Source organism: Grus americana, chromosome 4 (genome assembly GCF_028858705.1).
Source record: "Grus americana isolate bGruAme1 chromosome 4, bGruAme1.mat, whole genome shotgun sequence".
In the NCBI taxonomy this organism is placed as follows: domain Eukaryota; kingdom Metazoa; phylum Chordata; class Aves; order Gruiformes; family Gruidae; genus Grus; species Grus americana.
The window spans coordinates 4,170,610-4,196,415 of NC_072855.1; the positions used below are offsets into that span (position 1 = coordinate 4,170,610).

General features: G+C 39.4%; 1 protein-coding gene across 1 annotated transcript in view; it reads left to right on the plus strand.

Annotated features, from left to right (window-relative positions):
* The first annotated feature begins 1,997 nt into the window (after positions 1 to 1,997).
* CTNNA2 (catenin alpha 2) overlaps positions 1,998 to 25,806 on the plus strand; it is a 539,666-nt gene continuing 515,857 nt past the window's right edge. The window contains exon 1 of the mRNA XM_054824266.1: positions 1,998 to 2,076. The gene's annotated coding sequence lies outside the window, so the exon portion shown is untranslated. The remainder of the gene's footprint in view (positions 2,077 to 25,806) is intronic.

Consider the following 25,806-nt stretch of genomic DNA (forward strand, 5'->3'; position numbering starts at 1 on the left):
CTAAACCAGAGCTTTATGTCAGAAAGGCAGCACTAAAAGTCAGGGAAACGTTGTCATTTGAATCTCTCTAAAGATGTAATTGTATATCATCTGCATATAATTAGAAGCAGGTGCATTCTCAGGCAACGTAGAGGTAACACTAAAAATTCAGTAAAACAGAAGTCTGAGATACACATAGCGCTTACAGAAGATAATTAATCAGCCTGGGACACCATAAAGACAAATTAAATGGGCTATCTGATATAACATGTTTGGAAAGTTCATTTGTAAATTTTCCTGAATGACTTAAATAACAACCGTGAAAATGCCAGGAACGAAGGTGGTATATTAAATGACATGCTACATATAGTAAACTGGAGGCGGTTAGGGAATTTAGCCCTGTTAAAATGTAAAGCCTAAAGGTCTCTGCTTCGTATCCTGCAAAGCGTTCACAGGATGCCAGTCCCCCAGCACTGACATCTATTCAGAGTTGTGTTTAGCAAATTGGGGCTTATGCATATATAATTAAAAGCCCATCTACGGACTGGTTTACTTGCCCCAACAGTTGCTTCCCGTACTACTAATTCTTTCCATTTTCCATTTCATTATTTCCTTTCTTCACCTAAAGTCCATTCACATCAAAGGGAATTTTTTCATTGACATTCAATGGGCCTTGGGTCGTTTCCTAATTTATCTGTTCCCAAGAAAGCAAGTCTAGAGCTGCCTAACTGCTGTAAAATCAGCATTCAAAAACATTCATTTTGGGTCAGAATGATTGCTTAATTCAGCCTCTGTCCTTTTTTATCACTAAAAAGTGTATAATCAGGTATTTGCCCAACGAACAGCTGTTCTGCACTCTTATGTGTACAATATTATATTATTGTTATTTGCCATTCATTATTCATTATATTATATTATTGTTATTTGCCATTCATTATTCATTATCCTCCGATGAAATATCACTGACTTCTTTTTTTTTTTAACAAAACCACCATTTCTCGAGGACTCCTATACTTTGCCCAGCATTTTGCAGTCATTGGTTTTTCAATCAGAAAAAAAAAAAGACGCACCAGTATTTTTGGCTCTTGTCTTCTTTATTTTCCCCTGTCTTTCTTTTCCCCACGACTTTTAATAGATAATAGGGAAAGAAAATGAAAACCCGAATACATTTTGTTCGGTTAATAAACAAACGAGACGAGTGTTCCAAATGAATTATGCTCATTTCTTTTTGAATCATCCCCACTTTGAAATTTTCAAACATCTATTCAAAGAGAGAAAAGTAGCATGCCTCATTCAGAAACAGCAAACCACCCCCCCCCCCGAAATCTAAATAAATAGTGCATGAACACATCATGAGCTGAAATGTGTTTGCTTGAATTAGTCATTGAACAATTACAAACAAGAAATAAGTATGCAAGAAAATCAGTGTGATTTGCGAATTTATTTGTGAACAGAAAAAGAGCAGCCAACTACACCGGATAACTGATTAATTGTAATTAGAATGTGGGCCCCTGATCATGCATATCAAATTTCCCACTGATCTGATTTCAGTGAAAACAGGTTTTGGTCCATGCTAATGAATTCTCTCCTCAAATCAATTGATTTCACTTCTCCTAAGGAAAGTATTTCAGTCACTTCAGCAATAAAACCTGCCCCCATTACCTAAAAAGCTTCGTTAAAATTATCTGTTATTTCAGTACAAAATTATCACATGCAGAAGAAGTGAGAAAAAAACCCGATGGTTCTACAGGACCTGTTGATGTGTGTTTGGCAAAAGTACTTGGATCTCTGGTAGCACAACACAGATGGGCATGACAGCATGAAATGCCCCAAATAAGCGCATATTGATGGATTTATTTTATTTAAACAAAAGTTTTGCATCGACATACCCAAAGATGTGTATTTATAACTCTCTCTTTCTCCATTAATATAGCAAACCAGCAGCAGCATTTGATTTTTCTAGAAAATCTATAATTTTTGTATGCGGCTTGATGGAGTCAGCATTTTGTTCTGCATAGAGTACCGGGCTCCTGCTCTCGTTCCAGCTGAAGCTGTCATAAGTTTTGCTCGTGACCTCTCTGAGGACAGGAGTAGCAGGTATGTACACCTTGCTTCCAAAGAAGAGATACATGACTTCCTCCAAGAGCAGAGCCACTGGCAATTTGCACAAACACCTAAGCCTGGCACCGGGCAGATACCCGTCCTCTCTCTGCCCGAGAGCATCCGGGTGGGTTAGCAAACCACCAGGGCAGACGATCTGCAGTGGAGTAACTGCGAAGGAGTAGTAATGAAGAGAAACTAACCTGAACGCACCCAAATTGCTCCAAAATTCAGATGTTTCCCTTCAAACAAGCTGATTCAGTTATATTTCCATCTTTCTGACATCACTGCTCAGTCTCTGAAAAATCATGCAAGAGTTTTGGCATGAATTTTGGGGTGCACATGGGCAATGAGGAACATTGGAAATCACTAATGTTAAATCTGAGATTAAAAATGACTTTTCCTTCCTACTGTGTGCAGTTATAAATCAAATAAGCAGAAAGAAGCCAAAGGACATGCTGCTTGATTGGAAGCAGAACGTTCCTGATTTCTCAGCTCTACAAATGAAAGATTTTGAGTAAGAACTTAGAGGGAGAATATCTGCCCCGTTCTGTATCAGGGAATTAACAACCTGAAGCTGTGTTAATCATCCAAACGTTAAGACAGAATTCCTAAAGCATAGAAGTCATCCAGGCAATGATTAGTCCAGGAATTGATTTGACACCGGTTTAACCCTGAAGTAACGCCGATGATTTGCAGCGGCGTGGAGGCAGAACCCAGAACTGGGAGATCTGGTGGAGTTCTCATAAGAAGCACAAAAGGGAAAAGTGCATTAACCCCCCCTTCCAAATTTACACAAATCATTTTGAAGAAGAAAAAGGTTGTGTGGAATAAAAGTGACATGCACTGAAGCAATATACTGCAAGGCACAATTCTGCAGAGCTCTAATGAGCATCAGAGACAGTCAGACTTGTAGTAAATAAATGTTATTACGCTGCCACAATTACAGCATCTTTCCTGTTTTCAGGCTGGTTGAGCCATCTGGCATGGGCATCCGGATAAAAGTTATGCAATTATTAAAACAAGCTAAATTAAATTAATTTAAATTAATCACAGTGTACAAAAATAACTGGCCAGAAGCATCGAATCATAGTTGTTTTGAACATGATGACCTATTTTTCTGTTTTTGCTGGGCTTTCTCTAATTATGAGATAACATGCTGTCTTTGAAACCAGTGGCAAAAGTCCAGTTGAGTGAAAAGAGAGATTTGCGCGGGGTACTGCTTCCCTTGTACGCTAGCAGTGACATGCTTCATTAAACGACACGCACATACAGCACCTAATGAAGGATACCGATAGTTTTTTATTACTGTATGTTGGCCTGTCATGTACGATGTGAAGTTACTACATTCCATCAAAATTTTTCCCATGCTATTTTGGGAAGATCCAAAAGACTTTTTCATTCCCTTAAATGTCATGAAAAGTTCGTGTCCTTCCACCTATTCATAAATAGATATTTTTTTAGTTAGATGTTTCCGAAATGATTGTCTAAATGCTTTATTTGCCACAAAAGTAGGTTTGCTGTTACAAATTCAGCCAATCTTTTGGTGACAATGTGTTTAAAAAACAGTGTAAAAAATGACTAACTGAAAATGGCTTGATTTAAAGTGCTGAAGAAAATGGGAAGGCGTTCAACTAACAACCTCCCAGAGCTGCTAGGAATAAGAGCAGTTGAGAAGGAGAATCCCAAGAAGGAGAATCCTGAAGAATTGATTTCTATATTTACCAAATCTGCTTGCCAGTAGATGGAGGGAAAAGGCAACGTCTTGCCTACCGCTTGGTCAGAGGCAGCCTGGCTCCAGGTTTAGGAAGAAGTTTGTGTCCCACTGATTCAACGGGACGCGTTTTCCACAGGCAAGGCTCCGGATGCGTGCCTGGAACCCAGCGGCATGCGCGTCGAGGGCAAAAAGATCGTAGCTTCCACAGCTCAAGTCATGAGCATCCCCAGTTTTAGTTAAAGCTCCCTAAAACTCTTTCCTGTAACCTAAAAACCCGTTACGAGCCACCCAGCAAGGATGTACATATCCTCCTACAGCGCAGACAAAAGCTGCCTCTGAGCTCTATTTGGCTTTCTTTTTTTTTTTCTTCTCTTTTGCCATTTTTTTCCCCAATTACATTGGCTTCAGGTAAACCCTTTTACAGAAGTTCTTCAAATCTATAAACGAATCGCATAAAGAGCCAGTTCAACTAGATTAATGCATTGGATTGGAATCCGAGCGGCAGATAAAACATGCTGTTTATTTGTTTTTATGTTGGTGATGTGATGTCCCCCACTGGGCAGAACCACGTGTCACATATTGAAGGGGATTTTGTGGGATGCAGGGAAAATCTCTGCTAGATATTGACAGGTTTGGTTTTTTTTTTTTCCAGAAATGTTCAGGGAGGAGTTGGAAGCTGGTTTAAACCAAATTATTTTCCTAAGTGAGGTTCGTACTTCTCAGAATAAAGCACAGGCAAGAATATTTATCCCTGGGTTTTTTCTTTCTTAAACAGGAAACGGTAAAAATGCATTCAGTGTAAGGTTCTATTTAAAAACTGAGCCTAGACTTGCCATTCATCACTTGCCTGGCAAAATTAAAATGCAGAGCTGCTAATAGCTGTAGAGAAATCCAGGTGTGGAATATGTGACTTGGACCAATATGAAATAAAATGTTAGGCAGAGGGGATTCTCTAACTGTAATTAGATTTTAAGCTTAAGTAGCTGCAATTTTACCAATTTTTCCCCCTTCCAAATTGTGAAGAAACTCTTTTGAGTAAAGCTGATAATCTGCATACTTTCAGTCTAAGGAAATTAAAATGAATAAATTATTCACCTAAAATGACACGGGCATTTACAATAGGAGTCTTATCTCTAATAGCATTGTTATTACCATTATAATTGTTACAATAATTTTCTTCTCTCATAAGTCTGCTTCTCATATGTGCATTTAATTCAGATCCCTTTTCAAGTAAATATCCATGCTTATTATGTCTAGGCTTCAGTAGACTTGCCCGAAATCTTTTCTTTCCGAAGTTCTCACCTTCTCAGAATGTTATTGATCCTTAGAGGTGGTTGTCTCGCTGGGAGAGGGACTGGGAGTCTGGAGATGCAGTCCCGCTCTTGGCCCTCTCATTTAAGATTTGTGAACTTTAGCAAAGCACCTTAACCCCCCCCAAACGCCTCAGTAGTGAAACAGGATAACGGCCCACATGTATCTTCTCTATTTAAGTCAGTGAATTTTGCAAAAGGAAGGGACTAAATGTAAGACTAAGTCGTTTGTTACAAAGAAGGTTTCAGATCTTCAGCTGAAAGTCCCTAGAAGTGCTAATTATTTTTATTCCAACATCTACGTATAAATGATCTTGCTGAACAATCAAATACCGCAGCCTTTTATATTTTCTTATGTGGTTAGTTCCGCTAGGATTACAGTTATTTTAAAATATACATGAAAGACAGCATTATTAACAAAAGCCTTGGAGATTCGTGTTGACAGCGAGGACCGGAGGGTTAAAGTCAGCTATTTGGAAATGTCTGTGCATAAAAATACCCGTTAGACACGTCAGGTACTTGGGTGCGTGTACAATGGAGCAGCACGTCAGCTATCTGCATTTGTAAACTCATAAAACCCACGCACAAATACCTGATTTATATGCGTACCTTGAGGTTCGCACACATAAAAAACCGGCAGGGGCAAATATCCGTGAACAATTGCGTTTGCCTCACTTTGCAAATCTGCCCATTAGGATCAGTCTGTATATTTTGAGAAACAACCCATCTTCCTCCTGAGCGTTTATCATTGTAATGGCCAAGTTAGCTCGGCAGCACCGTGAAAACAGGTGAACGTTTAGAAGGGGGCAAGAGAGAGGAGTTCCCGTCATACGATTAATCAGACAAATGAGGTATTTGGAGAGAACTGTTTGCATGCAGCTGAGTTTTCTAAAATGTTATGAAGTAATTGCATTATGAAAATAATCAGCTGCTCTGCATTCTGATCATTAGAAGCTGATGATATAATTGTGTTATAATGAAAAGCATTCTGGTGATTATTCCATAGAGAACTTCTCTGCAGATAATATTCAAATTTACTTTATTTTGGCATCATTTCAAAGAAGCTGAAAGTACAATGTAAACAGCTGGACTGTGAGGTAATGTTATTATAACTTCTGAAGTATGTTCCCTTTTTTAAACTATTATCTTGAAAAAGTTCTTTGAGTTTATCTGCATAATGCCAACTGAACTTGTTTATGTTTTACGGTGGCTCATTAAATAACTTTGTTCTGTATTTCCAGTGGGAACCAGCAGTTTTATCCTTTTTCTCCGAATAATTAATTAGAAAGCATCCCAGAGCCATAAAGAATCAATATTACTGTAATTCCTTTGTATCCCGAATGATGTTTTACCACATACTCTCTTCTACTGACACTCTATGCCAAATCTTGCGTGCGCTGCTGGTGACTCAGATTTGTGGTATAACACATGTCAGATCTTCCTCCATCGGTAACTTCACTATGGTTCCCAAATAAGCACGCTGTATTTCTCCAAGTTAATCAGCAATCCCCAAACGAGGCAACTGGTGCGTAACCCACTCACCTGGGTGAACGAGGATTGCCTCCCAACGACAGCTCAATCCAGTGGGTTTTGACGGGGCAAACAACTCCCCGGAGGAATCTGCTTTCCTACTGAGTATCTGGCATCCTGTGGCTGTGGGTAAACTGATCTCCTAGCCAACGAAGAAAGCTGAGTTATTCTGCTGTCTCGTTAGAAAGCCGTGTATTTTTCTGCTGTTGCTACAGTATCTGAATGCACCTTGAAAGTAAAGCGTAGTTCTACGCTCTGCTGACTGTATTGCTTGCAGGGAGATGTCTGGGCTACAACATGAGCTAATCTTTGACTCGTAACAAGCTCTTTGTTTTCTACTCACAGTTTCTTCATTATCCTCCCCCAGGTAAATATGTAACTTCAGTCCTATTTGACGGGTAATAGGGGTGAGAAAGCAGAGGTGAACATGGTCTTACTCAGTAAGACCCGTTGGTTTCCCTTTGCTACAAACATTTCCCATCTCCGTATTTCCCAACTGATTTAAATCCCTCCCTGCCTTTGTATCCATCACCCACATGGCCGTTTTTTGAATTGGTTGTTCGGTGCAAAGAGGAAAAAATTGGCGATTTGGTGTGGAGCCAGCCAAGCCTAGTAGCAGCAATGGTAGTTGGGGGAAGAAAGGGGAATCCTAAGTGTTGAACAGGGGATACTGAGATCTTGACCTCAAATGTCCTTCTGTATTGAAAATGTCACACTAATTACAAAGTTGTTGCTAATTGCAAAGTGCTTGGGCTGAGGTTGAGTCCCTTAAGGGCTTTTGTTTGTAGATACGGTCTTGCATAGCCAAGCCTGAACTCTTTGGGAGGTCAGCACGTGCTTGTTCCACCTTTTGGTGTTCCACCTTTTGGTCTGAGGCTCAGGGTGCGCTTGTTCCATCTTTACCTTAGTCCTGTTGTAAACCCAGAGTAATCAAATGGCTGCAGCGCTGCTTTTAACGCACAGGATCAGCTCCCCCTGCTTTCCTCATTCTCAGGTCTTCAAAACGTGTGTTCACATCTTCACCACCCCGCACCTGTGATGTGCTGAATCAAGTGAGAAGGCTGGAATAAAATGCCCTGTTTCATTTGATAATGTTTTTACAGGGGAAGTAAAAGCCCACACCTCTCGTTGACTCTAATTAGAACAGCACATAATTGGCAGCGCTGAAAATAAAGCCACTAACACAGATGTTTCTTCTCGTCTTAGAAATTTAAAAGAAGGAAAAAAAGGCAGCAGCAGAACTTGAAAGGGATCTGTAAGCTTCTGGAAGGTATTTAGTTGCCCAATTCCAAATTGCTTTAGTAAAACTTAAGCACCTAAGTACACTTAAAGCCGTGTGTATATTTTTATATATTTGTCTGTGATCGCTTAAGACAATAACTAAATCTTAGACCTTTAGAGCCAGAACTCCGTGTCCTGCTTTAACTACTGAGTGTCGCTGCTGGATGGAAAGAGGTAGAACAAGCCAACAGGGAAGAAAAACGTTGCTCTCCTCCAGCCTCTGCAGTTAAGCTACCAAAGAGAACTTCTGCAGAGTCCCAATGCACTGAAGCTGGAGTTGATGTATTTTAGTCTATTGGCCGATGAAGTTGATTGCTGACTTGCCCTTTCTTACTTAAGGACCTCAAAATGGCATTGTAATACTAAAGTGCTGTAACAAGGAGCAGCTACTGTGACTCCCTAGTTACTACGCTGTTTTACAGGGAGCTGGATTTTTCATGTAACTGCGATGTAAGTTTTTGAGATGTTGCTTTTTCCGGTGCTTTTTATTTTAGTGCAGTAATCAAAGAGAAAAATCATTTCTTTTGACATGTTATGTGAATCCAACAGAGAGATGCTGGAGGGAGGCTTTGGGAATTGCTAGCTGTGTATTCTACTGGCAACAGAAAGGAAGGATTGGGGTAATTCCTGCGCCTTTGATGGGCTTGCGCTATCTCCAGATATTGCTGAATCATTGAGGCTATAGAACTTCCACCTGGAACTCGTAAAAACACTGGGGGCAAGCAGCATTTGTGTTTAAAATTTAGGGCATTGAAGCATGCATTGGATTAACTTTTTTGTTTCCTTTTTTTTAATGCCGCCATGGAGAAAATCACTGGATGCACCTACAAGGTCTTTTCTCACCACCCCTCCTCCAGCATATCTAGAGACATAAATGGAAACTCTGATATGCCATCCTTCTGGGGAAAAAAAAAATATCTTTTGCAGCTTTGCATTTGTTTATAAATGTATTTCCTAAACAGCATAAAGTGAAAGAAGTCTTCAACCCTTATTGGGTCCCCTTGACATCTTTACATTGAACAACAGAAGTAGATCGGTGAATGTCAAAGTGAGACAGCAGAGGAATCATGGACACAAACATGGTGTGGGAAAAGGCTTGGGAACCATCGGTGCTGCTGTCACCAGCCAAGGTGTATGAGAGGACAGGTTATACCTCTATCATCCATTACACCCATGAGCAGGGTCCTCAGAAGCTAGAGCAGAACATCTCTGTATTTTAAAACCAGATTTCTGCCAACAGTCCCGCTACTCTATAGCTGTGCTCGATTATATTATCAGGACATGTCCCGCTATTGCACCTCCTGTTGATAATATTAAAACACACGCTTCAGCAGCACCTACACCTCAGCCAAGCTGGCTTCTCCTTCCTCCCATGCCCACTGTGCTAAGCAAATGACAGGTATGGTCCAAAAAAAAATAGTAAAAAATAAATCCTAACCATTCTTACCCCTGAGCCACACAGTTTAAACATTATGCATAGCAGGGTGTTAGTAACAGATGGACCGTTACAGTGCATGCCAGGAATACCTACTAAGAATTGAATATATTTTGTATCAATATTGTGATTGGGAAATCAAAATCTTCGTGAAGAGTCATTCCTGTGAGTAAGCGGTATAGTCTGGCAGTTTTAACTGGGGGGTGGTGGGGAATAACAAAAGCAATCGTTCGGTATAATGGAATAACTACCTACAACTGCTCTGTTTACACAGGCAGTCAATTCTAATTTGTAAACAGCACACAAGCTAAATTAAAGGAAATATTAATGCTTCACAGGTTGAAACTTTGCAAAAGAAAATTTTAATGCATGGTGAACTTTTGCAGCCTCTCTAAAAAAGGTTTTAACGGCAGTTTTGAAAGATCTTTAGTTAAGATAGTTTAAGGGATGTCTTTGCCATTCATAGTAATTCCTTTTCTCATAAAGGCATCATACATATCCTCAGTATCTGCCATAACGTTATCATTTCCTCCGGTAATTATAATGCTAACTTCTGTGTAGTGAGTCTCCACATCTATAAAGCTTAATGTTTCACATCCCATATTATGCTCCCCGGGCAACAGCAGTTTGCTGCTGCCGTTGGCTCTCGGTTATATGGCCCACCATCACTGAATACGGATTGTAAAAGCCCATTTCCTTCTTTCCCTATTCCTGATTTAAAAGCAACTGTCTTTTCATGCTTGTAATATGCATGTCACTCAGAGCTGAAACTTTTTGCTTAGGGCCAAATTCTGGTCTTCGTTGACGGGAAAACTCCCGTTCACGTGAATGAAGCCAGGATTTGTCTGGCCATAGCTCATTTCATTTGGAAAAGTGAGCTAGGTTTGTGCTTGGTGGCTTTGGTGTGTCCTTCCAAGAAGCTGATAACCTTTCTACAAATGCCCTTCTTGAAAGGAAACAATTAGAATGAGAATTAAAATGAGTTGAAGCAGAAAACGAATCAACCAGGAGGCATTAATGGATTAACTCCTTCCTCGGCAGTGTCCCTTCCAGCAACCCTCCACCCCTTCAAGGACAGGGCGAGCAAGAAACCTGTCCCCTAGCCTGGAGATCTGCCTAGCGAGGGACTAGCTCAGCTGGTCAGAAAAGTGTGCCCAGTCTTTTGCACCATTTGTTGAACAAATGATTAATTAATCTCTGATTAACCAGGACACTCATGCAAGTGCTAAACTGACCCCTAATACTTCTTTCTCTGACACCTGCAACAAAGCGCTGAGAAGCCTCAGTTCCTTCCGGCTTTTCTCATGCAGTTGTTCTCATACTCACGTTTTATTGTGCTTTCTGCATTAAAATCAAAGGTGGCCACCTGATTACATTATGCAATAGAGTATCTGACTCACCCTTATAAATACCTTTTAAGATTTTTGCAAACCCCAGGATTGCTGATGTTGAAATCAACAAGAAACAAAAGTAGTTCTAGCACTCTTTTCTTAAAGAACTCCGTCACTAAAAAAGAAATTCACAGGGTAAAATTGCCTCCCACTCTTAATTCCCGTGCTGCGTCACAAGCTAAATAATCCTAAATTCCCGGGAAGTCTACCTGCTCCTGAAGGAGGTAATCTATCAGCTTGTTGTATTGTGTTTGCAGGTTAAATATTCACTAATGGTTTATTAGCACATCTATTGTAGATGATCAACTTTGATTAATGCCCAAGTGCTACAGAGTTTCTAATATTTAATAAATATCTTCAGTACTCCCTTATTGCTTTATCAACATAAATTACAATAATTGTCTAATAACTGTAAATCAATACAAACCCTGCAGTAAATCATTCTGTAGCAGAGAGCTGATAAAAAGTGAAATGCCAATCCAAACTTCTCTTTCACTACTTTATTATACTTTCTCTGCTGATTTTTTTTTTTTTTAATTGAACCCCCAACACCACTATGACAGTATATTGGTTGAATCCCCTCACTTGGACACAATTTTCCTCCTTGTTTCAATTCATTGAGGTTAGGATAGTGTTCTTATTTTTGCTGTCGGCTGAAGAGGCAAGCGTCATTCTTGAGGTCTTGTGGTTAACTTAATTTTACTTTGTCTCTGCCTCTCCCTTGCTTTCTCTTCTATTTTAATTATTTTAATTGACACTTGTGCATGCACTGAAACCAACGTACCCTTGTATGTATCCCTTGAACAGACTGAGCCACAGATCCTTGGTTTCAGCACAGAGTGGACCTTAGGAGGAGACTTCTTGTCTGGGTTTAGGTTGGAAGATGTAGCTTTCCAGTGGCTGCTCCCCTGGGTGTTCTTCACCGGCAACGGAGGGAGGGAAGTCTTTCTAAAGAGCAATTCCCAAAGTAGCTGTCTAAAGCAGGCAGGATACGTCGTCCTCCACAAGTGACAAAAAAGGGATGACTAACTTTGATTCAACACCTACCTGTTGGATGGCTGGAGTTAAGGAGGATGAATCATACTGTTAGTGTACTGGTCTGCCTCCTCTTTACAGAACTACAATTTTGTTGTTGCTTCTGTCTTTATGTAGTCCTTGCCCCCAAATTTCTACTAGTATTACAGTCTTCCAAAGACATATTTTACAGAATCTATTGAGTGCTATTCAGTTGAAATCACAGGCTGGATTACAAGTATGTGGAGACCAAAAGCCACTGGATTCAACTGCAGGATATGTCATTTGGTGAACAAGCTTTCAATAAATTTTAGTACGGTTATTTGTCCTGGATTGGCCAATCTGTTTAATGCCTCCTGCTCTTTCAAAGCAAGCCATTATGTCTGGGATGATTTCGGGTAGTCAGGATCCTAACGTGAGTGAAAGTACTTCTAACAACGAAGTCTTGACTGTGGGAATGAGTCAATCCCCGCCAGCAGAACTGTTTGTTACAATTACTGCCACTTCCTGCATTATTCGTTAAAAATCATTTCTCACCAATTCTATTTACCAGCACTGATGTACCCTCTCTGAAGACTTCTACCAAACCTCAGCTCAGTAAAGTCTTTCACCGCTTGATGAGCACAACTTAAGACACCTTCCACACACCCCCGTATAGCTGAATATCTACGTTTGCTTTGCTGTATGGAAACAGCCTATCTTACTTTTTTTTTTTTACTAAACAAAACAATTATAAACTACTATATTAGCAAACGCCGTTGAATTCTTGCCTGCTACTCAATAAACTGATGTGACTGTCAATGCATTTTTTTCTTAGCAACTTCCTCTAATATTCCCACACATACCGCTCCCGCTCGAGACTTTTAAAACCGCATCCACAACTTCAGCTGCAGGCAATAGATGCAGAGATGACCCAACGTATCACAGAAATGAAGCTCATGAGTATTTAGGTGCAGTTGCTCTGCAGGAAGTTTTTTTTTTGCATTTCTTAAAAATATCAGGGACAACAACAATAACAACAAAAGTGAGGTGCGTGGGAGAATGAAGGGTACAAGATATTAATTCTTAGAGTCCGTGAGCTGTAGTGTACAAAAATGAAGCCCAGAAACATATGCCACGTTTGTGAAGTGCTAAATGATACCAACTCTCCTCTTCCGCAGGCACAAACTAGCCAGCTAGATTAGAAGATTCCACAAAATGAAAAGAACACATAAGAATTATCTACTTTTAATTTTCCCCAAAGGACAATGCAACTTACCACACACTGAAGCTACAGAAGTGCATAAACCATGGTGTAATATTGAAGATTTATCAATTATAAACTCAGAAGACATCATTATGTTCACCTAGTCTGATCTTTGGTGCAGTTCATTATATATATATATGTGTATATATTTCACTAAGCACTTCTTGCATCAAGGCTCTCACTTTTGGCAGCATTAGGACTCTTCTCCTAGAAAAATATCCCACCATAAAGACTTAAAATGATGGGGAATCAATAGTGTGCTTTAGTAATTTGTTACCCAGAGCCCCCATGGTTTAAAAATGTGTGTTGTATTTCCAAAATGATTTAAATGATTTTGTCCATTGGCTCTTGCCCTGCTTCTGTCAGCTAGATTAAAGAGCTTTCCATTATCAGAAGTCTTCTCCCCATGTTCATACTTATAGATTAGAAGGTGACTTAATCATAATCTTTTCTCAGATAAACTAAATAAATTGATCTTGTTTAGTCTTTGACTGTAAAGAAGGCTTTCCAGACTTCTATAAATCCAAACACTCTTCTAGACTCTCCGCTTCGCAAGATACAGTTCCATATTTGAAATATCTGACATATTTTCTGCTTCTATTTGTATGACTTTTCCTGGTTTTACTGAAATTTCTGTAGCTTAAATCAGGTCGCCTCATCAAATGATTCAGAATGCTCTGTGAAATCAGCCCTTCGCTGTTATTTTCTTATAACTCAAAGCTCTCATTGATAATTACTGTAGGCATGCTGTCTGATCAGTTACCTCAGATCTACAGTGCAGTACAGTTATGATCCAGATTGTATTTAGGTTTTTAGAGATTTCTAATATTCACATTATGTTTGCAAGGACTCCTGTCAGAAAAACACAACAGTATTCTTCCTTGTATGTATTTTTATCCCCGTTCCACATACTGGTCCAGCTTTGCACTTCTGGATGGCTTTCATAGACAACTTCTGATGACAAAGCTTGGAAAATGCTATTACTTTATTTACTTATTTGCTTTTAATTAAACAAGTTTGGTGGTCTCAGGCTAGTTTTAGTGAGCAAACATCTTCCTCTAAATTTTGCCAGAATCATAGAATCATAGAATCATGGAATGGTTTGGGTTGGAAGGGACCTTAAAGATCATCTAGTTCCAACCCCCCCTGCCATGGGCAGGGACACCCTCCATTAGACCATGTTGCCCAAAGCCCCATCCAACCTGGCCTTGAACACTGCCAGGGATGGGGTCTCCACAACCTCTCTGGGCAACCTGTTCCAGTGCCTCACCACTCTAACAGTAAGGAATTTCTAACATCTAATCTAAATCGACCCTCCTTCAGCTTAAACCCATCACCCCTTGTCCTGTCACTACACTCCCTGATAAACAGTCCCTCACCATCTTTCCTGTAGGCCCTTCAGAAACTGGTAAGCCGCAATTAGATCTCCCCGGAGCCTTCTCTTCTCCAGGCTGAACAACCCCAACTCTCTCAGCCTGTCTCCATAGCAGAGGTGCTCCGGCCCTCTGATCATCTTTGTGGCCTCCTCTGGACTCGCCCCAACAGCTCCATGTCTTTTTTGTACTGGGGCCCCCAGAGCTGGACGCAGTACTCCAGGTGGGGTCTCATGAGAGCGGAGTAGAGGGGCAGGATCACCTCCCTCGACCTGCTGGTCACGCCTCTTTTGATGCAGCACAGGACAAGGTTGGCTTTCTGGGCTGCAAGCGCACGTTGCTCAGTCATGTTGAGCTTCTCGTCCACCAACACTCCCAAGTCCTTCTCCTCAGGGCTGCTTTCAATCCATTCTCCACCCAGCCTGTAGTTGTGCTTGGGATTGCACCAACCCACATGCAGGACCTTGCACTTGGCCTTGTTGAACTTCATGTGGTTCGCACAGGCCCACCTCTCCAGCCTGTCCAGGTCCCTCTGGATGGCATCCCTTCCCTCCAGCGTGTCGACCACACCACACAGCTTGGTGTCATCAGCAAACTTGCTGAGGGTGCACTCGATCCCACTGTCCATCCAGTAGAGTTTACGTACTGATGGGCCAAAGGCTGCAAATACCGCAGACTACTTTCTTTACCTGCACATGAGAGGTGCTAACAGTATTTGTGACAGCATATGGGCTAGTTTCACATCATTTCTAAAATATTGCCAAGCTACATCATACGGTGGAGTAGTCAGAGATATTTTGACTTGGTTACCCTGTCACGTCTGTGAGGAAAGGCTTTTGTAGCTCTAAGCCTAAAGGAGACAATTTAGGGAAGAGTCTTACTATATTGCCAAATATTTTTTTTTAAATTTTTTCTTAACCTTTCTTCTCATTTACATGTGTTTCAACAGTCTTACAGAAGGTGGTAGCAGCTACCCTAAAGAAAGCTTTGTGTCTCTTATATGACTTCCTTTTACAGGAAATGCAGGGTTTTTTCAGTTGGAGACTACTTTGCTCTTCAATCCTATACACTTTTTATATAGGAAGCAGTTGAAGTAATTCTTCTCAAATGAAAATATGTTAAGGAATAGGAACATTTCGTGTGTTGTTCATATGTTTATGGCCAAGAAGTCAAATTTAAATCAGAATCTCAGCACCATAATCTTTTAGCAAATGTTACCAGCTGTTCAGCTCCACACTTTCTTCCTTCTAAAAGCAAGAAAGAAAATGAAAATCCATCATATCAGTCAGCTAGTTCTTCGTACCCTTACCTTGACAGATGATACATCAGAGTGCCTGTCTTTCTGGAAATTTTAGTTTTAATGGGCTGGGATCCATCTTCCTGCAAACCCTTAAATAAAAATATACATCAAGTCATTTATATATGACTTGAGCCTATATATATAGGCTCACTTTTTATATGTTCTTCTGAGAAATAGTACTTAATTTTTCTTCTATTTATTATGTCTGACTATATTTTTCTTCATTGAAAGGGCCAATGAAAGTAGTATGGCCTCTCTAGTATTTTGATATCCTTCCAAATGCAAAGAAGTGTGAGAATGTTAAAAAAAGAAGAAGAAAAATGTATAGACATATAATAGGTAGAAAATTTCTGAGAAATTTGCCAAAAAATTAATTAAAGGGGAAAAAAATCCTTATGAAAGGGGAATAAAAAAAAACCCAAAGGAAGTATTTTCTAAGTGTTACAGTCAATGGGATCCCAGAAAAAAAACCCTCCTCCTTCAGACATATATAATTTTATATTATATATAATTCTAAATTATACATATATGTAATAATATATTGTCCATACCTAGAGTACATTCTTCTCTCATAGCTGTGCAGAGGCCTGCATGATAGAATACGGATGCTAAACATGTTAGATGCTACCATAGTAAAAGATCAATATATAAATTTACTGTAATAAACACAAATAAATTATCTGGGGGTGAACATGGCTTTTAAACACTATAATCTTTGTCCACACAATAGCAGACCGATGTCTAACTCTGAACAGCTAAAACATGCCTGGTAAAATAGCCTCTAATCTAGGCTTTTTGCCAGATAGGTGTGACCTTGGTGGCAATGGGAAATAACGGACAGATTACATTGTACATTTCTAATACCATAGAAACAGTCCTGGAAATATGATTTTTTTTTTTTTTTTAATTTTCTCCCCTCTGGCAAATAAGAACTACTTTGAAAAGCCAGTTGAAATCATACACCTTATACACCAAGTTAGCTAGCCAAATGCCACCGGGGTTTTTTGACAGCAAAACCAGTGTGAGCGAGGAAAGCAAATGGGGCACATTAAATCCACAACACTTAGTACTTTCATTTCTTATATGAGGGAGCTTGCCAAATATTAGAATACTCAAATGCGAGCTCCAATTTCATGTCTATACCAAATAACAGCTTCTTGTCTTTAAAGTCAAACCCCTTCGTTACCCAGCTCCAGCCTGTTTGACTCATTGCCCTGTTAGGACGTTGACCTTTCCCAATATTCTCAGATTTTACTGTCCAGCCGTCAACTTATCCTGTATATCCACACTTTCCCCTGTACTACGCTTCTAAACACAGGAAAAGCTCCGTACTAAAATCCATTCATTACCTCATCTTTCTTCAAATCCTGATTTACAGCTCACCTCTCTCATGTAACCTACTCACGTCTTCCTTTCTTGCTACTTGTTTACTTCCAACCTCTACCCTTGCATTCGCAACAGCAAAAATACTAGGAATGCGTGAATACCTGATTTCATTTTTGTTATTGTCCGTGGACTGAAATGAAAAAAAAAAATCAATATTTTCTTTTGATAATTCATTTTACTTTCATTTATAGTCAGTCTGGCAAAAATGAAAAGAAAGATGAAACTATTTTGAATTGAAAAAGTATTTGTTTGACCCTAAACAAAGTAATTCAAATTGTTTCGTAAGCTCCATTTTTTTATTATAAAGGAATTGATTTTTTTAAACATTATTTTTATTTAAAAATTATTTTTTTCTAGCTTTTTCCCTTTTTTCAAATAGCATTCACATATTTTGGTTGACATGATTCATCTTCTTTTTGTTTTCATCAAATAGATTCAATAGGGAAAATTTCCCATACTCAGAAACATAAATGGAACAGAAAACATTGTAATACTTCTTTCCTCCATTCATTTAAGTGCAAATTCAACCTTCGTGCCTTGTTTCATGTGTTCGTGTCTTTATCTGCGAATCTGGGCAATGATGTGTTTGTGCAACACCTGCCACAAAAAAGTCCAGACCTTAAGTACGACCTTTTTATTCATCGTCCAAACCAAATGCCAGGAAGGGACGGAAATCGCCTACCTTTCCTGTCCTATCCAGATTTAAACTTAGATCAGGTATCTCACAACAAATATACTGAACAGAAATATTCACATAAATAAAATAATCGTATTTATATAGCCAAGTGGAAGCACTTAAGGGTTGTTTAATGTATGAGTACAAAACTATTAACAAGAGCATAAATTTTGCCAAGAATGTTGGCAAGAGATTATGTATTCCTTAAAGGATTTATCTATACCCATTAGTTTAAATCTTCAGCAAGACAACATCAGAACATTTAGTTAAGGTGTCAGCTTAAAGGTCTGAAAAATGCTGGAGAAGCTTTGGAGAGGAAAATTCACCTTTTGGTATGCTGTAAATGGCTTTCAAAGCCAAACCTTCTTGGGAACACGTGTACAATTACTTGGGGAGTACTGAGTTGACTGCACATGGCTGCTCTCGGGAAATGTGTGGAGAAGAGAAAACAGAACATCCGACCAAGGAGCAACCCACTATCTATCCAGGTATCTAGTGCTGTCAGGTAAAAAATAGGTAGAGTACATGTATTTATTTATTCATTTTATTTTTAATTGGCATTTGGAAAGACAATCTTCCTGTTGAGTCAGGATTTGCTCTCACGGGTCATGTCTATCCAAAGCCGTTGGTGCTCTGCACCCATTCCTGGGCTGTATGTGAGAACTGGACACTGCAAAGTTGTTGTAGGCTTCTGGAACGATGGTTACCTTCTTCATGCCATCAAAGCCAAATTGACTATTTAAAACCCAGAAGATAACAGCACAGCATTAGATTTGTCTCCTGTGATGACCAACTAAGGTATATGACGTGTGCTGCAGACACAGGACTTTCTAGCTCTAAGGGAATGTCCCATTCAGTGGCAGAAATGCTGGTGGGGAGCAACAATCTCAAATTTCTGGCCTATTTTCAGTGTCCTTTCTCGATATCACACAAAGGACACAGAGTTTCAGTATATCCTTAGGATATCATATAAAATAACTGCACTAATTATTCCTAGCTGAATTATAGAATGAAATGATCCTGTTGGGGTTTTTTTTCTTTTTTTTTTTTACCTCCTCCTCTTCTTGTCTGCTTCTGATCCTGCGGCACTTTGCAGGTTCGGGACTATAATCAGCAATTCTACGTGAAAACTTATCATCTGATTAAGCACTGTTGGTTCAAGCTGATAGGAAGAATTGCCTAAAAATAAGGAATCAATTTTGAGCCAAGTGGTGTAATTTTAAACCCACTACTTAAAAGGTATACGGTAATGTAATTAGTCACGGATGTAATTAGAAACATTTTGATGATGGCTCGAGTGAATGACATTTCTTGCTTAGCCGTGCATTTTGGAAATGTTACAACCTGATTCACGTTCTCAAAGTAACTTTTGTCTTGAACTTTGTACGCTGTGGAAGTGGAAAAAATAATTGGCAATTCCTTTGAGGTGACGCTCTTCTGACGCTCCCCCAAAATGCCTTTGCTACAACATTGCTCTTATATCACAGCCTTTATTCAGATCAAAAAGCAATTTCAAGCAACCCAGCTTCATGTCAGATTGAGCAAAGACTAATCAGACTTTCAATCTTGAAGATACTCTTTAGGGAAGCGTGTTATACAGACACATTTAGTACACGGTCTCCTGATTAGCTTTCCCTTTCTTAGCCGTCTAGTAAAGCGTCACGGTGAAGTTACCAACACTTACCATGTAACCACGTGTGACAGAATTGTGGTTCGCTGTCCGTGTGCGCATTCGTAGCACGTGCAAATTAATTTGACTTAAGCCATCCTAGAATGAAAGAGAATCAAGCTTCTCTGCGTTGGCTTACTTCTTTCACAGGGCAAGAAATGTCACGCTGAAACTTGGAAGACTGAGTACTTTCCTCTTGGACCTGAACACAACCTTACAGATTAGACCAAGCAAAGCAATACTTGGGCTAGGACTAACTCCGGGCTAAGGTTCAAAGATCTGGCTGTGGGATAACTTAAAATTCAGCATCATTGCTATTTTTGTGAATGAAACTGGAAACTTAGAAAATTGGGTGGCACTTTGTAGCTGCCTGTTGCAGTGATTGTGCCAGATGTCACAATCTAATTGCTTTGGTGGAAAACTAGTAAAGAAAGATGCTTTTTGAAAAGGACTTAATAAAAAAAATTAAATTTATAAACATGAACAGAGCAATATAAAATGGATAGGGATAGAAAAGACTTCACTGAGGGTCAGTGTGATGGATGGCCCTGTGGGAACATTAGGAAGGAAAAATGGATAGTTCTGGGTACAAGCATGGACTACAACTGCAAGAACAGGTTCAAGTTTGACAATGTAGATCTGGAGCCTTTTGTACGTAGGGATCTGAATCTGCACTTTTATCTTTAAACGTATATTTTTAAATAAAACACATTTTCTCAGTATATTTGAAAACTGTTCATTCTAGGAGAAAACAACCGACATTTTTAATGACTAAGTGTTCAGAAACAGCCTAGTATACAAAAACTTGCACATTATTTTGCTTCTGTGTACACAAAAGAAAGATTGGATATTTTCAAGGTTGTATAACCTGTTCCTTTTTTTTTCTCTGTAAAAGCCAGAGGGTTAGGCCTCTGTAATTTGCCGAATCAAATGTTCTTTCACATAATCAGTGATGGATGATACAGATGGAATGTACAGATGTTTCATTATCATTTAATACCGAGTAAACCTCTCTCTAGAGTTTCTGCGGATCTCCTTATCTGTTATGTACTACCTTTTTTAAAACTATGACTGATTTTTGCTATACTAAATCCGTTCCACAGAGTGACTTTCTTTAACAGTATGTCATTGATTATTTTTCCTATGGCATTCTGTTTTCATTTTTTTTTATGTATGGTCTTGTTTTTGTTTTTTCATACTTGGAGGGGATGTTGGGTATGGCGAGTTATTTCAGGATGAACCTATCTTTCATTGAAAGGTAGTTTCAGTTAAAAAGCTTTCTATCTACTCCAGACTTAGTATTTCTCGTGGTTCTGCTGAGCATAGGAAAGTGTTAAACAGCTGGATTATGGCAAGTGTTTGGCACAATGCAGTAAATCCACAACTCAGATGACATCGTAGTCACTGCGAGAGAGGAACAGTAACAGCAGACTGATTAAACATCAGTGCCTTGGAGGAAAGCTTTGCCTTGCACCCTGTGACTTGTTTTTCTTGCTTGTGACATCGTGCGGGTTTTTGTTTAAAATGTGCATAATTTTGCAGATACAGTGCTTACAGACTTTAAGCAGCAGTAAAGATAAAACAGTATCGCTTTTGTTCCCCTGCTAAAGCTCTTTTCATGTGGTGTCACTAGCTGTTCAACAGCCACATTTATTCTGAATGTCTTGTACAGCCCACCCAGTCCATGGAGCAAGAACATTCCTCACTCCTTTTTCCTACAACAAACATTTTCAACACATTTTCTACCCCAGGTTTATGAACAATTAATCCTGCAGTAACATCTGTCCTTGCCCATCCCGCAGCTGTGCACGACCCCCCCAAAATGTCAGAGCACACCTCCCCACTATTCTGTTATCCTCTCAGTCTGCTGATGGCCCTGATTTGGCTAGGAACTCCAAAACGTGAATGGTGGAGGAGAAGGTCAAACTGATCCCTAACACGACAGTTCTGACAAAATCATGTAGGAGGATTTCTTTTCCTTTCAACCCTGGAGGCATATAAGCAGACCAGAACTAACAAGTGCCAGATATAAATCTGGTACAAATTGATCTCTTTTTAGTTGAATGGAGTAACACAGCTTTCTCCCATCTGATGATTTGGCCCTTCGTTTCTCATTAGTAAGAAATAAATACATTTTTACAGACAGGAAAAAAAACCACTTTAGCTCTGAAGACTGTTCATCAGTTCTTGTGTAACACCACCTGGATTAAGTTGGGAAAACTTAATTAAAACCACTAAATTTAAATTTCTCATGAGAAACTAATTGCAGAGCACTTCCTTCTTTCTGTAAATGTGGCTGACCCCTTTATTGCTGTTTACTTTCTGCAATATTGTAAACTACCTAAACAAAACGGAATCAGTGGACTAAAATTGTACTGTGCTGTTTACAGAAAAATAGTTCCGTGCTGTCCTCATAGTAGGGGGACAGGCAAGAACTTGACATTTACCTCTGCGGTTTGCCAACAGCCAGCTGGTCCGACAACATATGCGTGTTAGCAGGGTACCTGGCATATGCAAAGCTTTACGTAGCATATCGCATTTCTTGCAACGAAGGAGTCAAAAACCTGGACACAACAAAGGCAGGGGATACTTAAAGATTTTGAGAAGCATGTATAGAAAATATAGGACAGAAATCCACAGAAAGATATGTCTTTCAATACTATTAATGGAAGAACTTATTGCACTTTATGCATAAATAAATATTGGAGTTATTTTAACATGAGTTTTCCTAGAAGAGCTGCAATACTTTGTCTATATTAAGATTATTTAATCATTAGATAATTTTGAGTTGATTTTTATAAATACAGAAGAGACTATGACTGAAAACTTTTTTCTTCCCTCTATTTAAATTTGCAGTGCCAAAAATTATGCCCCCTGTGCACATTAGTACAGGGTTTTTTTTATGGGAAGGGGTGTTGCCCCTATAGTACCGTGAAGAATTTGGCAAGAGAAGAATTGATAAAGAGTTTGGGTACCTTAGGTGTTTACTTGATTGTAAGACCCAGTTCCTAAAGAGGGATATTGCTATAGCGTAACTACTTTGGTTCCTAAGAAGCTGTAAGTACACACATCCTCCCCCAGAGAACTTACTAAACCACCTGAATTTCTCCTACACTGCACAAAGCATGATCACCTTGATTGCATCAGTGGCTACTTCCAGCCCAAGGCTACACCAATTCAGAAACGTTATCTCCGGATCACCTGAGGAACCTGAGCTGATGGATCTGTTCCAGCACAGGATGGGTAGGACAAGAAGCAGCAATCAATCAGCCGCTTTCCTTGGTGAGCCCGGTAAAGGGGCACAGTGAAGCCAACCTGTTGTTTGGGAAGAACATTTGGGTTGGAGGCCAGTCTGTCTGGGGGATTTCAAACCCACAGTTGCCACTTCAAGGACTGGGCACAAAGCTGGAAGTGCTAACATTATTGTTGGAACTGCCTGTCCTGCTGTAGCTGAACCTGGGCATATACATACAGAAACACATAATTTTGGGACTTTTGCAGGCAATAAATAAATAAAAAAACCACCCAGGAACCTAATTCTGTAGCATTTGCTAGAGCCGCCTTGTTCACTGAGTAGACTGCAGGAGGGAGCTGCTTGGCATGAGAAGTAAAGAACTTGGAATCCATTTATTGCCTGAAACTGTAGTCTACTGGTCTGCAGTCCCCTTTTCCTTCAGCATTGGAAAGATGGTATTTATAATTTCCATTTTACTGACACTAAAATGGTTCTAGGATGAAACGTAAAGACGCAGGAGGCTCAGAAGGTGCCTATGAGCCAACACGCGGGAGGTCTGTGTAACAGCCAGAAACAGCACCTCCTCTCCTGCGCTCCAGTCCCACGTCCAAGCACTCTACTACCATCGCACCGCTTCAGAATAAAGGCGTCAGTTTTACTTCAGCTTACACTTTGGTGCCAGATAGCCAGCACCTTACTTTTAACTTCCTCTGTGCTATCTTGACATGATTTTCCAAGTGTACATCATTATGGTCGTTTACTTCAGTAATTTGGATTGACTCATTAAATTGCTTCCTTTTCATCTTTACAGACGAACCATATTTAATGGCTGTATTACATAACATACACCTACCAGGACTACTCTGAACTTTCTTGAAGGGCCGTTTAGTTCTGTTCCTCCACATTTATCTAAGCATCTAAGTCTCATTTTGAAGATTCTAAATGTTCGTTCAATTACTATTCTGGTTGCTTTTTGAGTTTCATTATAATTTATAATGATAGAGTTTTCAGAGAGAATCTGGAGATAAAACAGAGAGGGATTAGGCAATTTTTCAAGAGATATCTGCTGTCACCTTATAAAGAAAAAGGAAGATTGTTATAGAAGTCCTCAGCATATTAGAATGTACTGGAATACCTAAATGTTTGCATACTACGAAAACATCCTTCCTGAAACATACTGTTTGGAAATACCATTACAAAAAGCTCTGGCAAGGAGAGGTGAGAGGCAGAATATGATAGTATTAAAGCTTATTTGCTCCGTATCTTACTTTTACAGTTTCAGCTTAGATCTGACGTCCACGCACCTATAATTCATCAAACTACCTTGTAATTTACATCTTTATAATTCCCTGCAAAAAATAAAAGGTACAACAATTAAGGTCTTAACTGAACAAACGGAGGATCTTGTGAGAACAACCTTTGCTTGCTTCTTCCCTTTTCATCACTGTTATTAGCATCGGGTGCTTCATTATGTCAAATTCAGATCGTGCTCCTCCTTTGTTCTGACACAATCTTGCGTCGTGGGCAGTAACCTGGCAGCCTCCCTCCTATCATCAGAGGCTCCCTGTTGTTCTTCTAATGGGAAAGAGGGATTTTCATCTGGAGGGCAGACCGAGGAGCCAGTATACATTATCATCATGCTTTTGCAGCACTGAAGTCATAAAGGGTTCAAGATAATTTTTCATTAATATATACTAGACCACATCCTGTGGCTATTACTCCAGGTTTAGGCATATCAAGGCCAAAGGAGGTACTCACTTGAGACATACAGGATTTGGACCCTTTCTTGTGTTAGCTCCTTCTGTATGGTTGGGATTTTTTTTTTAAGTAGGACTCACGTTGTAAATGCAGGCTACATAAGCTTTGATCCATTTTTGGGAAAGGGATGTTATTACACACTACCTAAAAGGGTCTTAAGATATTTTTGGCCACTCAATAAATAATGACAATATATATTCAATACTTTCATGCAGCATACTTCTTAATATTCTAAATGGAGTCAAGGCACCACACACATTTACTTTTAAATAATGCTCATCGTTTAGGATTGTGTGCATGTCTTTTTCTTAAATAATTAGTAAGATTTGTAAAACCCTTGTAGAGTCAGATAAATCACAGATTTGAACTACTCTGACAGCTTTTTACTGTTAGGTAAGTTGAGAAAGTATCAGTAACATACAGCTTGAGCACTCTTCACGGGATGGCCTGTATTGGCCATTGACTTTCAGAAAACAAGATGCTGAATGGTAAGCTTTCTTTTTATTTTCCTTTCCACTTCACCTTGAACATCTTTATATTGTCATTTACTCTTATGATGAGTATATTTCTATGATTGTGCTCCCTCAAACATATTCATAGCTAGTGTAGTAATTAAAGATATTTAGTACTCTTATCCTTTTTTACTGCTACATAAATTTACACTTGTTGAGCCTTTAAACAAGTTGTGTTACACATGCTGACTCCCAGTTTTACACAGTTTCTCCATGTCTAGAGCTCAACTGAATGCATGACAGCTCTTAGTGATAGCAGAAGTCTTCTTTGGACATACACATTCACAGAATCAATTTGTCTGTATATTCCCAATACATGCTGACATGTATAGCAAAGATACATAATAAAAAGCATCTGACATACACTGTTTTTCTGTGCACAGTACGAAGTAGAGTGATAACAGACACACCTAAATGTGTGTGCCAACTACTCTGTTCTCGAGCCAAATGTCCTTTAACAGAGTCAGAGCCCTCACATAAAGCACTTGTTTTCTCATCAACTTTACACGAATAACCAATTTCCCAGGAGCACTTTCCATTTTACTATTACTCCAAGCTCTCCCAAACCATATGCATTTATAACCTGCTAACATCACAAAAACATTGAAACATTAAAATAAAAGCATAAAATAAACATATCTTGCTCCTTCTAAGTCAACTGCAAAAGTGCTATTAATGTCAGCATGTGTGGGGAGGGAGGAAAGACCGAAGTTAGCTAGAGCTTGACTTTATAGAAAATATCAGGAGTTTCTCTAACATTTCATGACATGAAGCACTTTTCATAGGACTACGTAACATCTCAAATAGTTATATGGACCATCTTTCTCTTCCATTCCCAACTGCTTAACATCTCTGAGACAACTCCATGGTTTGACGGAGAAAAGAACAAGAGAA